The sequence below is a fragment of the Berghia stephanieae genome, unplaced genomic scaffold (genome assembly GCF_034508935.2).
Source record: "Berghia stephanieae isolate SIO BIC M18660-M18661 unplaced genomic scaffold, UCSD_Bste_1.3 scaffold914, whole genome shotgun sequence".
In the NCBI taxonomy this organism is placed as follows: Eukaryota; Metazoa; Mollusca; class Gastropoda; order Nudibranchia; family Aeolidiidae; genus Berghia; species Berghia stephanieae.
The window spans coordinates 4-15,772 of NW_027629560.1; the positions used below are offsets into that span (position 1 = coordinate 4).

A 15,769-nucleotide genomic window follows, 5' to 3' on the forward strand; every position below is an offset into this window, starting at 1 on the left:
AGATTTACAGAAAAAAAAATATCCCCTGTCAAAAATACAATCACAAACCAAAGAAGCAGGATAGGCTAGTAAAGAGAAGAAGAAACGACATCACTATCGGATCGTACACCCATGCGAACATCATAGGTATATGATTCAAGGGTGATGCTCCCATCCAACCACCCGCATCTTTGTGCTTTATTATCTTAGTACATCAACAAACAATTGATTAAACAATATCTCTGCCATTGGAATGAAACATACATCCATACACTATTTTATTTTAGCAGGCATTAGATGTCGCTCTATTAGAGCGATATAATAGAGTTACCCGCTAGGCAGCGCTCAGAAATTATTCGTCCTGACTGCATCGACTTTCCCAAGTTTAGTGTTGTGACCATTTATTCATTGCTCATTTGCCTGAGAGTAACAATAATATATAAATAAAAATGAGGATTTGTTAACTTTGAGAACCAATTATTGTAAAAAAAAAAATGCTAACAGGTGAGACCATTGAGAGGAGTGTAGTAATAGTAATATTCTTTAATACCTGCAACTTCGAACTCAGTCCCAGTGCATGCACCTCAAGCTCGTGCAACAGCAATAGAAAATTTTAAAAATTAATAATGAAAGCAAGATTTCAATGATCTTATAATATGAACTTCCTGAGCACCACCCCGAAATAATACTGCTTCATTGAGATTGGTCACATTTTTTGGGTCAGGTTATGTTAATGGGATTTCTACTCACTCAAATATCATGTCCAGGAAATGATTTTATAGTTAAAGCTGAATCATGGCCCTGACCCTTTAACCTTTGAGTTGCCCATCTTTGGTGCTGCCAGGCTGAACACGAACACCACTACAGATACTGGAATGCCATCTGAAATTTAGATTAATCAACATTAATAGTAATGTACAAAACTGAATGTTATAACATCTACAATATATATGCAGGATGCCTACATAAAATGTAAAAAGAGCAAAACACTAAACAAGGGACATTCGAGTTCAAAACCCTCCTTTAGCCAATAACAGACGGTTAAAACGTGAATACATCTCGTAAAATCCAGTAAGACCACCAAAACAAAGATAAATAGCACAGTGCCAGAATACAAAATCACTAAATAAAAAACGCATTCAAGTCAAAACCCATCATTCAAATTGTCATGCCTGCCCAATGTGTAGGTTCAAATTTTTTTCTGTACAGCCCATATTTTTGTCAACGAGCACAGAATTACTGGCCAATCTAAAAATTATAAAACTATTTTTACAGATTCATATAATAATAGTAACTTGCAAACCTTCCTTAAATTAAGGATAATTCAATCACCCGTTGAATCAAGTGATTTGAACCCGAGACCTTCCAGTTCAGGGTCAAACAACTTCACCACTACTCACTACACTACAGATCCATCTGACCTGTGGAGATATCTAATACTAATTATGTTGTTAAGAAGAAATAGAAAAAAAAATCCACAAAAAGAACTGAATGTCACTTGTATTTTGTTTTTATTGTAAATGCCATTTGCAAATTAGCAGAAAAAACATGCTTCCCTTCTTATAGGCTCTATTTTTATGATTACCAACATACTGAGAATATCTAATATTACATTATGTGTTGTGTCGCTATATAAAGTAATATATAGTTATTTCATTCTATTTTATTCCCCATCAAAATCGACAGATTAGCTGGTAGAGCACTTGATTCACATGCAATGGGACCGAGATTGATCCCCACCCCCATCCACCCAGCAGTGATCGGGTAGCTCAATCTGTTAGATCTGGTGGAAAGCACTTTGCCACAGACCACTGGACTACTCAAATGGTAGCAATCCATTACTACTGTCTGTTTCACACTATAGAAAGTGGGATAAACGCCTGCTCCATGGGCCGAATAGCTCTGAAAGACTACATGAGACATGAAGAAAACCAAATTTTCAGTTCAGAAAATTGGATATTTGAATTTTTTACAAAAATTTGCTCTCAGGTCCATTTTTGAGGGGCTATACCTTTTTTATTTTTATTAATCAAGCTAAATCTCTCCATGCCTACGGACATGTTGGACGGTTCAGGTTGCATTTATTAGTAGTTTGGTATCTACAATACTATAATAATTATAATAATTGAGCATTTATATAGCGCAATATCCACTTAACGTGCTCAATGCGCTTTACAAGGGTCCCTGGTCAACAGCAACATTTAACATGTAGGACGAGACATGACGCCTGTTAGGCGATATAATTTTTAACAATTTTTACACCTGAGTACGGTGAGAGAATGTGAGTTAAGAGTCTTTTCCAAGGACTCAACTATGCGCCGAGCGAGGCTCGAACCCAGGACCTTCCGATCCGAAAGCGAGTGTCATACCACTAGACCACATAGCCGCACTACTATATTATTATTATTATCATGGTGCGGACTTCCCTAGGTTCTTAGGATACCTAAGTAGGGGAGTTTTTTTTTGGTACTATAACCCGATGAAACAATGTTTCCCATCGTTTGCAATCTCGAAACTGTAGGAAGCGCAGTAACTAATAATGGCATCTGCCGTTAAATGACAACCAACTATCAAATTGTTTTGAAATTAGAAAAATAACAACACTAGGCACTTTGAACTTTGATAAAATTTTCAAACTCAAAACATCTTAATTTGCAATTTGACCCAGTCAGGTAGATGGGGCATGAAAAAACATTTAATTTGATACCTTTCTTTTCTCTCTATGAGAAAAGCTTCAAGAGTTATCTATTTTCTGGTGAAAATCTCAGTCAATTTTACAGAGTGAATCTGTGATCTCACTGCTGCCTCAAAACCATCGTCTCGTGGCGATCGGGAAAGTTAGGTTTTGCAGTGAACGCGCCCCACATATTGTTTTCAGTAATTGTGTTTCAATAAAAAATAAATGGCAAGTGTTGGGTATCATTTTAAACTTTAAATTAAAGGTCAGAAAATAAGCTTTATTTTCGTATATAATCATTTTCATGTATGGTAAGTATGGAAAAAATCAGGGTTAAATGAAAATTGAAAAAAAGATGAGGTTTTTGTCCTAAAAAAGAATAGTTGATGGCGGCGACTAAAATAAAAAAGTGTGCGAGTGTATCAATTCTTATGATGTATTAAACATAATTAATATGGATCCATAATATTAAAATTTCTTATTCTTATGATTTGAAAATTGATAAACTTTTAGCATTTGCTTTCTAAAAAATACAATCATCAGGAATTAAGAATGAAATACACCATTAAAAAGCTTGCGTGAAAACCTTTAAAATTATGGTACCAAAATTAGCCAGCTACTTTCACAAATAACGCCATGACCATGGTGACCAAAACAGTAATGGGTTAAAAAAAAAATGTTTCACCTGACAGACTATTTTCACCGTATGTATTAGCCAATTAGAAGCCAGGATACTAACTGTGACGTATGTGCCTCTGCATCCAGACCATTAGAATTCGACCCGACATCATTTCTTCCTGCGTGCAGACCAGTTAAAAAAAAAAAAAAAAAGTTTGCTGAGAACAAGGGAGGCCTCCCGAAAGCTCCTCGTTATAGCATTTCTTTCAATTTGTATTTTCACTTTGGACCTTTTGTCAGACGTTTATTTATTCAATTTGTCATCATATCAAACAAACCTTGATAGATTTGTGAAAGTTAAAAATTTCCTAATTTGACCATTGTTTTGATTCTCGGCCGCCATTTTGATTTGTGAGGTATTGAAAGGCAGTGCAAACCAGTCCTAGGGTTGATTTTGTTTTATTTTGTTTCCTATTAGGGGTAGTTAAAGGTACTAGGTTGTATTTTTTCTAAGGAGCGAATATTCGGCATGATGAGCTTTCGGAAGGCCTCCCAAAGCTATCATAATACAGGCGGATTCAGAATTGGTTACAGTTACCGATGACGCTTTCCAATTTCGTGGTGGCGATGGTTCTCGAAACCGCGACCTTTCTGGTACAACAACAACACCTGGCTGGGGAGGGCGTGGCTCTACTGTATGAGTATGAGCTATTCACAACTCAAGAAATAATGACTTCAATCTCTATGTCTATCTTGAGCCGCTACCCCTGACTTCTTGAGGTCATGGGTTCAACACAGACAAACGCTGCGAAGTTTGTTAACTACCAAGATACCATTATCACCGTACGGTGAAAATTTTAGGCTATTTTCACAGAACGGTGAAAAACGTCCACCAAGATATTACCGTACGGTAAAAATAAGTCTCCCACACTATCATCACCGTACCGTGAATACAGCCTGCCACACCGTTATAGTGAATTAGTCTCCCACACTATTATCAGTGTCGGACTATTTTCACCGGACGGTGAAAATCGTCCACCAAGATATTACCGTACGGTGAAAAAAGCCTCCTACACTATCATCACTGTACGGTAAAAATCGTCCACCAAAATATTACCGTACGGCGATAAAAGTCTCCCACACTATTATCACCGTACGCTGAAAATCGTCCACCAAAATATTACCGTACAGCGATAAAAGTCTCCCGCACTATTATCACCGTACGCTGATAATCGTCCACCAAATTATTACGGGATGGTGAAAAAAGTCACCCACACTATTATCACCGTACGCTGAAAATCGTCCACCAAAATATTACGGGATGGTGAAAAAAGTCACCCACACTATTATCACAGTACGGTGAAAATCGTCCACCAAGATATAACAGTACGGTGAAAATAGTCTCCCACACTATTATCACCAAGATATGACCGTACGGTGAAAACAGTCAGACCCACTATTATCACCGTACAGTGAATAATATAGCCTTCCACACCATTATTACCGTACGGTGAAAATAGTGTGTCAGGCGATTTTCCCTGCAAGATGAAAATCGTCTCCCACACTATTATCACCGTACGATGAATATAGCTTTCCACACCATTATAATGAATATATGTAGTCTCCCGCACTATTATCACTGTACACTGAATATAGCCTTCCACACCATTATCACCATTCGGCGAAAATCGTCCACCAAGATATTACCGTACGGTGATAATTGTCTCCCACAATATTAACACCGTACAGTGAATATAGCCTGCCCACCGTTATAGTGAATATAGTCTCCCACACTATTATCACCGTACACTGAATATATAGCCTTCCACACCATTATCACCATACGGTGATTAGTGTGTCAGGCTATTTTCACCGTAAGATGAAAATCGTCTCCCACACTATTATCATCGTAGTACATTGAATATAGCCTTCCACACCATTATCACCGTATGGTGAAAATAGTGTGTCAGGCTATTTTCACCGTAAGATGAAAATCGTCTCCCACACTATTATCACCGTACGATGAATATAGCTTTCCACACCATTATAATGAATATATGTGACCCATCGTCTCAAAACGGTATTATGTCGGAACGAACCAGATGCTTAAAAGCCGAATTAAATGTTAAACTGGTCAAAAATATAAACTGTCGGCATTAAAACCCCAAAATATAGTATCCATTCTCCTCAATAAATCGTATAAACTCACACGTCTGATATTTCTGGCTATAAATTCAATTTTCAACATCTTAACCAACCCGACTTAATACTGTTTTGAGGCGAAGGGTCACATATGTAGTCTCTCGCACTATTATCACCGTGCACTGAATATAGCCTTCCACACCATTATCACCGTACAGTGAAAAAGGTCTCCTGCACTATTATCACCATACGCTGAAAATCGTCCACCAAAATATTACGGGTAGGTGAAAAGTCTACCACTACCACACTATTATCACCGTAGGGTGAAAATCATCCACATAGATATTACTCGTACGGTGAAAAAAGTCTCCCACATTTTTATCACCGTACGGTGAAAATTGTCCACCAAAATATTACGGGACGATGAAAAAAAAAGTCCCCCACACTATTATCACCGTACATTGAAAATCGTCCACCAAAATATTACGGGATGGTGAAAAATGTCTCCCACACTATTATCACCCTACATTGAAAATCGTCCACCAAAATATCACGGGACGGTGAAATAAAAGTCTCCCACACTATTATCACTGTACACTGAAAATCGTCCACCATAATATTACGGGACGGTGAAAAAAGTCTCCCACACTATCATCATTGTACGGTGAAAATCGTTCATCAAGATATTACCATACGGTGAAAATAACCTCCTACACACGGTCAGGCTATTATCACCGTACGGTGAAAATAGCATGACAGACTATTTTCACCGTACTGTGAAAATAGCGGCTTCCTATAATAATAGCACGCTACTCCAACCAAAAAAGAGTAAAAACAGAAGAGAGATTGCATGTCAAGTAATCAGCCATCTAACTCGAACACAAGTTATCTTTTAAGGGGAGACCTACCAAAATCTCCTAGCGCTAGCATTTCTTTCAATTTGTATTCTCATTCTCACCGTGACTATTACAACATGTTAATATCATTGTCATCATATAACATATTAAAAGAAAAGTATGGGACCTCTGATTCCGTGACAATTATCCCCCCCCCCCCCCCCCCCCCCAGTCTGATGCTCCATGAATTCGACCCGTCAAATTGCTCCCGACAATTCGACTTGAGTCTAACAAATAGAACTCCGTGCTAACATCATCTGAATATCTCGATGTCTCATCGGAAAACGCAAGCAATCCCATGATGAACTACATAATAGATATGAACTCTCGTACTTCCGTTGCAGTAAGAACATTGGTCTTCCTAACACACACACCAGAGTATCTCTAAGTAATTAAAAAGATAATCATACACCCCCCCCCCCCTCCCCAAACATTCCACAACCAAGTACCAGAAAAGTAGACAAAGGAATATGATCACCGCTAAAAGGTAGTCATAGCTCTTCGATCTAAACGTGACTTGCTCGCTCACTCGCCCTCCTACCGATTGACAACTGACAACTGAGAACGAGCAGCTTCCCCCCACCCTACCATGCTTCACTTTCGACCCAGCCTCAACTTCCGACACTTCCAGTGATTGCGCAGGCGCATTGTGGCAGGAGTCCGAATTGCCACGGGAAGCAATTCAGACTCAGGTCCGAATTTCCACTTCGTATTAAAAATCTCTAGAGCAAACCTTGATAGATTTGTGTAAGTTTAAAACTTCCTAATTTGATCATTGTTTTGATTCTCGGCCGCGATTTTGATTTGTGAAGTATTGAAAGGTAGTGCAAAGCAGTCCTAGCCTTTTTTTTTTTTTATATTATTAGGTTTAGGTCGAGATCGGAGGATTTTTTTTCTTTAGTAGGATTAGTTTTAGGGCCATTCCACGTAAAGTGGACCAAGGGTGGGAACCACACCCCTTTTGATTTTCCTCAAACTTGAGTCAATTGAAGATACTTATGAGACATGAACAAAACCAAAGCTCCAGTTCAGAATATGGATATTTGAATTTTTTACAACTTTTTGAAATTTTGTCTCAAAACGTGTCAAAATCAAATTTGCTTGTGGGTCCACATTTGAGAGGCTATAACTTTTTTATTAATCAAGTTAACTCTCTCAGATTTGGTAATCCTGTACAACTTTTAGCATAGATTACAATTATTTAAAGGAAAATGAAAATATTTATCAACTTTTGGAGTTATCTGCCATTGAATATGGCTCCCCATGCTGTTCGGCAAAAAAAAAAAAAAATTTTCAATGTTTTTTTTCACGACTTTAATCTTTTATTTTTGCTCATTGATGATTTGTATTTCAATAAATAACATATGGTCCAACATAATATAGCAAAAAAATGGGTCTGATACTACAATTTTTCGAAAAATAACGCATAGCGTAATGCGACGTGCACCAAAATCGCAAATTTTTGTCAACTTCAAGGCTCAAAACGGTCAAAGATGTCGGCTGGGATTTTTTTCAAAATTTGATATATTGTGCAGATACACTATTCCTATAAGAACATGGAAGCTTTCCTTGTATTTTGAGGTGCTTCATGGTAAAAATCACCAGCAAAGAACCTAAGTATCTCAACTTTAAGTTACAAAGGGGTATAACTCAATAAATTATTTAAACCCCCAAAATCGACTTATATTACAATACATAGATAACAAACAAAGCTTAAAATGTTTGGCTTCTAACAAACTCTTAAAAGCTAATAAATTCAATGCTTTCAGTTTATTTATTTTTGAAAAAAGGGCGAAATAATGCATTAACAGTTCAATAATTGTAGACTACACACTCATTCAGAAGGTCAGAGTGGCATGAATGGAAAAAAAACTATCCAGCTCCTTTAGATTTATCATTTTGTGTGCTGGCGAGTTCTCCAGTTAAAAATAGCTTGTAAAAAAGAGATAAAATTAAAGAAGAAAGGACTTTTTGCCGAACCTGACTCTTAAAGAGGTCAAAGAATAACAGATGAGATTAAAGAAAAGATAATTGAATTTTTATAACAACAATGAATATTTGCGGCTGTATCCTGCAAAGAAAGACTGGTTTCAGTCATAATTGATGGAGAAAAAACTAAAGTGCAAAAGCGTGTGATACTTGTTAATTTGAATGAACTGCATGTGCAACCTTTTAAAAAGTACCCTCAATAACTCAATGTAATATTGGTTTATCAAAATTCTGTGAACTCAGGCCCAAATGGTATATTACTGTAGGACCAAAAGGAATGCATTCAGCTTTTGTTCGTGAAATGCATCAAAATTCAAAACTAATCATATTAGCTGTTCCTCGGATAAATTTAACTAATCTGAATAATTACGTAAAATAGTGTGTAATATTGAAAATCCAGAATGTATAGTCCATCGTTGTGAAAAATGTCCTGGAACAGACAATCTGAAAGCATTTCTTAATAATCTCTTTTCTTAAAATGGTTTTGATCTCGGTGATCTTCTTACACTCAAACAGTGGTGCATACTGGCAGAGCTACTTTATTAATACTGGAAGATAATGTTGAAAATATTACTGAAAGAATCTGCAAAACAATTCATGACCTTAGAGCACATTGTTTTATTGCACAGTCTCAAGCTGCATGTCTAAACCATGTGAAAGACACCATGAGTGATAATACCATAGCCATAGTTCTATTAGGTTTTGCTGAAAGTTATTCTTTTATCATTCGAGATACTGTCCAGGGGCGTCATTGAGACAATACACAATTGACACCTCATCCTTTTGTTGTATTACTGGGAGAATGGAAAATTAAATCATATTAGTATTTTTATAGCTAGTGACTATTTATACTTGACATTGCACCAGTGCACACATTTATGAGACAGATGGTGGGACATTTGAAGTCATCTCTCCCTAGCATAAAAATTTTCAAAATAATGTCATCATCATGAAGATATTGGATTGCATGCGGAATGCCACTTTTTTGCAACAATAAGATATGAAGTGAGTAGAAAAGTGCCAGAAGACAATAGAGAATAAAAATTTTTCGCGGCGGTGGTGGGGTTTGAACCTGCGACCTTATTGGTACGACAACTCCGCCTGGCAGGTGAGAGCGTGGCTCTACCGTGTGAGCTATCCACGAACACAAAAATATTCGTATCAAACCCAAGTCATTTCTAGATCCCTCTCTCACCCACTTCTTGAGACCGCCGATTCGTTCGCACACCACCATCGCGAAGTAATTTTGACCAGCAGTTAAGCTTCATAGCCAAGATTCTCAACACAAACATATAACATAGAAACGATTGAGACATTGAGTATGCTCCGGTGTATGGGGTGAATTTTTAATTCAGAAAAGTGAGTGGAGCAGGCACTTATGTTGGTAACAACAAGATATGAAGTGAGTAGAAAAATGCCAGAAGACAATAGAGAATAAAAATTTTTCGCGGCGGTGGTGGGGTTTGAACCTGCGACCTTATTGGTACGACAACTCCGCCTGGCAGGTGAGAGCGTGGCTCTACCGTGTGAGCTATCCACGAACACAAAAATATTCGTATCAAACCCAAGTCATTTCTAGATCCCTCTCTCACCCACTTCTTGACACCGCCGATTCGTTCGCACACCACCATCGCGAAGTAATTTTGACCAGCAGTTAAGCTTAATAGCCAATACTCTCAACACAAACATATAACATAGAAACGATTGAGACATTGAGTATGCTCCGGTGTATGGGGTGAATTGCAACAATCCATGGGAAAATCACCTTGTGATGGAATTAGGAGACCTGTGAAACAGTTAGCACTTTGAACAAGTCTACAAGCTCTATATGACAACCAGATCTTATGCCCAAAACAACTTTATGAATGATGCTCTAGCGATGTACATGGCATAAGATTTGCATATGAGACTTCTGAAGACGTGGATGCTGATTCTATAACCCCACTCCATGTTTTGAATCAGCACAGAGAATTCTTGGAACACAGAGTCATCAGTGTTGTTTTAGACCAATATCTATTTAAAAACTATCTTTTAGTAGAATTTCTGTGGATCATTTTTAATGGGAGAACATTCCAACACACAAAGTGATAAATCTAAAGGAGCTGGATAATTTTTTTCCATTCATGCCACTCTGATCTATCTGAATGAGTGTGTAGTCTACAATTATTGAACTGTTAATGCATTATTTCGCCTTTTTTTTCAAAAATAAATAAGCATTGAATTTATTAGCTTTTAAGAGTTTGTTAGAAGCCAAACATTTTAAGCTTTGTTTGTTATCTGTGTAGTGTAATATAAGTCGATTTTGGGGGTTTAAATAATTTATTGAGTTATGCCCCTTTGTAACTTAAAGTTGAGATACTTAGGTTCTTTGCAGGTGAATTTTACAATGAAGCACCTCAAAATACAAGGAAAGCTTCCACGTGCTTATAGAAATAGTGTATCTGCACAATATATCAAATTTTGAAAAAAATCCCAGCCGACATCTTTGACCGTTTTGAGCCTTGAAGTTGTCGAAAATTTGCGATTTTGGTGCACGTCGCATTACGCTATGCGTTATTGTTCGAAAAATTATAGTACCAGACCCATTTTTTTTGCTATATTATGTTGGACCACATGTTATTCATTGAGATACAAATTATCAATGACAAAAAATGAAAGATTAAAGTCATGAAAAAAAATATTTAAAAAATTCATTTTTATGCCGAACAGCATGGGGAGCCATATTCAAGGGCAGATAACTCCAGAAGTTGATAAATAGTTTCATTTTCCTTTAAATAATTGTCATCTATGCTAAAAGTTGTACAGGATTACCAAATTTGAGAGAGTTAACTTGATTAATAAAAATGTTATAGCCTCTCAAAAATGGACCCACAAGCAAATTTGATTCTGACACGTTTTGAGACAAAATTTCAAAAAATTGTAAAAAAGTCAAATATCCATATTCTGAACTGAAAATTTGGTGTTGTTCATGTCTCATAATTATCTTTAATTGAGCCAAGTTTTAGGAAAATCAAAAGGGGTGTGGTTCCCAATTTCCGAAAATTTGGTCCACTTGACATGGAATGGCCCTGTAGTAAAGGTGCTTGGGTGTTTGTTTTTCCTATAAGTATTAGGGTTAGTTAATTTAAGATACTAGGTTATAGTTATATTTATTCTTAGGCTTTATCGAGGGAATATTTGAGTTGTTTCCCTTGGCATTAGGAGCTTTCTGAAGGACTCCCCTTTTTAGTTTTCATTCTTTCGTTCTTCAATTTTCTCTTTATTTCAAAAATTCGTTTCCATTTTCATTCACCTTTCTGGAGGAGGGGCAGGGTGGTATTATTATTGCCATTGCTAAGCCAGTTTAAAAAAAAAAACAAAAGAAAGAATATGAATTTGAACTTGAACAGCAGCAAAACCAATAATAACCAGTAATAAATAGAATTTTTAAAAAAATCAAACTCGCCTCTTCAACATAAAGATAAACAGTTCCATAAACGAAAATATGGTTTTACATTGTCATTAGGTTAGGAAGCCAAAATTGGCCAGGGACCAAGATTTTGATCTCCCTCCTAGTCTCCTCTCCTAATAAAAACAATTTTTAGAAATTCATGATATGATATAAGTCCAGATTTATGTAGGCTTTTACAGCCTTTTATCTGCTCTTGTGCATTCGTGAACTATTTAATTCAAGTCTCTCAAAACTGGGCATGCCACATGGTGGAAGGAGGTGTCTGAATTTAACTTTACAAACAGTATTTTTCTGTTTCAAAATGAGCATCAAGACGGCACTTGAATGCCTGCAATGAAGGGGCGTCGACAACTGTTGCAGGCAGGCGGTTCCATTTGTCGACTACCCTCATGTTCAGAAACGGAACAAAAGGCCAAACAAAAAGGGGAAAAGTGAAAAGAATAGACTCGCACCAAAAAAAAAAAAAGTGGCGGAACCAGGATTCGAACCCACACCGTCAATTCTGGTAAAAGTTCCAGGGCAGACGACTAAACCATTCGGCCATGACACCCACTTCGAAGTCGACGCATATTGTGTATATGTAGTAACAACTGATTTAATGTTGGTTAATTTTATGTTTTTATTTTTATAGATATTTTATTACGGAGCGACTATTCTCACCCCGGGATGAGAATAAAAAATCGATCGAGCTCTCACCCCCGGGATGAGAGTAGAAGTCCTCGACACTTCTCGCTATTCTCACCCCTGTTAACCAACAAGTAGGGGGGGGGGGGGGGGGGGGGGGGGGGGTAGGTAGCCTAGCCTAGCTATTCTCATCCCGTATTACTATTACTAACCAACAGCCAGATATGAATTGAGACAGGGGAGAGAAAAAAAGAGAGAGAGGGGGGGGGGGGGGGATTCGAAATAGAATGTGGGAGGAGAAAGAGAAGAAGAAAATACCAACAAATTAAAATAGAGAAAGAGGGGAGAGGGCGAGAGAGATATGAAATATTGAGTGGACGAGATGAAATATTGAGTGGACGAGAGAAAGGAAATACAAATAGACGCGGTTTTCTTTTTTGTTTTTTTACGCTAACATCCTCCAACTCCAATAATAGAAAAAAAGGAAAAAAGCATCGTTCCTAGGGGTGGAGGCGACAGATTTGAATACGCTAAGACTAAGGAGGATGAAAAGTCCTCCGACTTAATTATTTTACCGTCAGCTTAAACTTACTCTTCATCTTGATGCCATTGACCATGTTCCTTTCACGTTTCCAGGGTTGCCAGATTATTTTTCAACAAAATGCCAGGGGAAGACTCAAAAAATGCCAAAACACTCAAAAAGATGCCAAAGTCTGTTGACTCCCACCCCCACTAAGAAAACTACTCACTTTTGATAGACAATTTACTATCATATCCTGGTGGCTTGTGTGTTTTCTTTTCTTTTCTTTTTTTTTTTTTTTGAATTATACAAAATTTCCTGTTGGGGTAATTTTTTACCTACTGACTACTAAGTGGAGTGTTAAACCACTACACCACGGTTGGATTTTAAGAATGAAAAAGAAATACATTAACATGAAAGGTAAATACGTAAACATTTAAATAATTATTGACAATTAAGAAAACTTACTGTTTCGTGTTTCTTATGAAACTTAATTAAGAAAAGGTGTCATTTGAAGTATAATATACAAGAAAAGAAAATGCCAAATGAAAATGCCAAATGCCAAATGATTTTTCTAATGCCAAACGGTTTTCAAAAATGCCAGATTTTTGGAATCTGGCATTTAAAATGCCAAACTGGCAACCCTGTTTCAGTTTTGCATGCAACTCCACAAGCAGGGTTGCCAGATTATTTTTCAACAAAATGCCAGGGGAAGACTCAAATAATGCCAAAACACTCAAAAAAATGCCAAAGTCTGTTGACTCCCACCCCACTAAGAAAACTACTCACTTTTGATAGACAATTTACTATCATATCCTGGTGGCTTGCGTGTTTTCTTTTCTTTTTTTTTTTTTTTTTTTTTTTTTTTTTTTTTGAATTATACTAAATTTCCTGTTGGGGTAATTTTTTACCTACTGACTACTAAGTGGAGTGCTAACCCACTACACCACGGTTGGATTTTAAGAATGAAAAAGAAATACATTAACATGAAAGGTAAATACGTAAACAGTTAAGTAAGGTGTCATTTGAAGTATAATATACCAGAAAATAAAATGCCAAATGAAAATGCCAAATGCCAAATGATTTTTCTAATGCCAAACGGTTTTCAAAAATGCCAGATTTTTGGAATCTGGCATTTAAATGCCAAACTGGCAACCCTGTCCACAAGTGTTGGGTTATTTGATCGCTTTTACCCGATCGACGATCGAGCGCCAAGCCACGATTCAGCGCTCGATCTCAAAGCCGGAAGAGCGAGTTAGTAAAACGATCGCCGGGTTGTGAGCTTGAGACGAGCTTGAGACGATCTTGACACGTGAGACGAGCTTGAGACGATCAGGATCCGAGCGAGCGAGGTTACGAGTGTTTCGAATCATTTCAAACGATCACAGTTTGCCATCCGATACCAATCGCCAACGTTTGCACACGGTAGTCTGTGGTTCTTCCACAGCCCTCACTCCTTGTCAGATGTTAGTGTGTCTGGGTGGCAGGGAAATTCGTATAGGTGAATCACGCGTGTGTGACAAGACTTCATTAATAACAATAATAATAAATGGCATTTATATAGTGCTTTACCCCGTTGTCACAGGCTCTGAGCGCTTTACAGTGATATAAAACAAAACATATTACAGTGAGACAAGTGTGAAGGAAACGTGATACGAATTCAATTTAACAACAACAAAATATGAAAATAATATTGCAACATTATGACGTAAAAAGATAAAACTTTAAGCAGATTTGAACGTTGTCAAAGATCCCAGACTCCGTGGACGGGAGAGAGTTCCAAAAAAAGGGGGGGGGGAAAATTAAAAGACTGTTCACCTATTTTTCGCAAGGCTAGGTTTGAAAGGATTGATTGGTCATTGCTTGGCCTCAAGTTTCTATTGGGGACATAAATTTAAAAGGGCTTTAAAATAGGGGGGACTGTTGTGCTCGGGGTTTGAGACAACAGTAAAATCTTTTAGGGAAATCTTTTTCAAAAGGAAACCCAAAGAACCCAAAGGAGAAGAGAGTTCTGAGGGGATTTTTTGTTTTTGCGTACAATGAGCCTGGCTGCGTTTTTTTGAGAACTGAAGTTTCTAATTTTTTTCTTTAGTAAAATTGCCCAAAGGGAGTTTTTTTAGCCAATTTTGATTTAAAACCAGGAATTAATTAAAAATTCTGTTATATGCTTCGGTATTAAAATTTCGAATTTTTTTTATTTTTTTTTATTTTATGTCAAGATTTTTGGTGTTTTTCAGGGGGTTGTCATGGAAAAATCTTTATCATATGCGCCAAAGGGTTTTTTCTTTATTTTAAAATTCTATTGTGCTATTTTCCGAAGTATAGTTTATTATTTCCCGTTCCAATTTCGTACATCTCATCATCATCACATCTCATCTCATCTCATCACATCATCATCATAAATTTTCTTATCTCATCATCATCATTATCATCATTTACAAAATTAAACCTACTAAAGTTTGACTATCACACACAAAATACAACACACAACCACCAACACACCACACCCACTAAGGCTATTTCTATGACACAAACGATCCCCTATCAATGAAAAACCCCCTCAGTAGTCGGCTATGTGGTCAGTCATGACGTAACTATGTACTTAGTCGGCCATGGGGCTAGTGCATTATAAAGGTTAGTGCATTTTAATGGTTAGTGATATGACACCCGCTTTCGGGGGAAAGTCCGGGGTTTTTTCCTCGTCTCGGTGCATAGTTGAGTCTTGGACAAGGTCTTTACTCCCATTTTCTCACCGTTCAGGGGTAAAATGAGACCTGGGCCCTTTAAAAGCTTTTTCTTTGTCTGAAAAAATTGTAATATCGCTAACAGGGGGCATTCCCCTCCATATTAAATTGCGTTGCCAGGCCCCTTGT

The 15,769-nt window shown here is 37.3% G+C and overlaps 1 long non-coding RNA gene across 1 annotated transcript; it reads right to left on the reverse strand.

Moving 5' to 3' along the window:
* Positions 1-309: 309 nt before the first annotated feature.
* LOC144962348 (uncharacterized) lies at positions 310-13,028 on the reverse strand. Its single transcript, XR_013643461.1, has 3 exons — positions 12,969-13,028; positions 730-861; positions 310-399 (listed from the first exon to the last, which is right to left on the reverse strand). It is a non-coding gene; the product is annotated as an uncharacterized LOC144962348 (long non-coding RNA).
* Between the last annotated feature and the right edge of the window lie 2,741 nt (positions 13,029-15,769).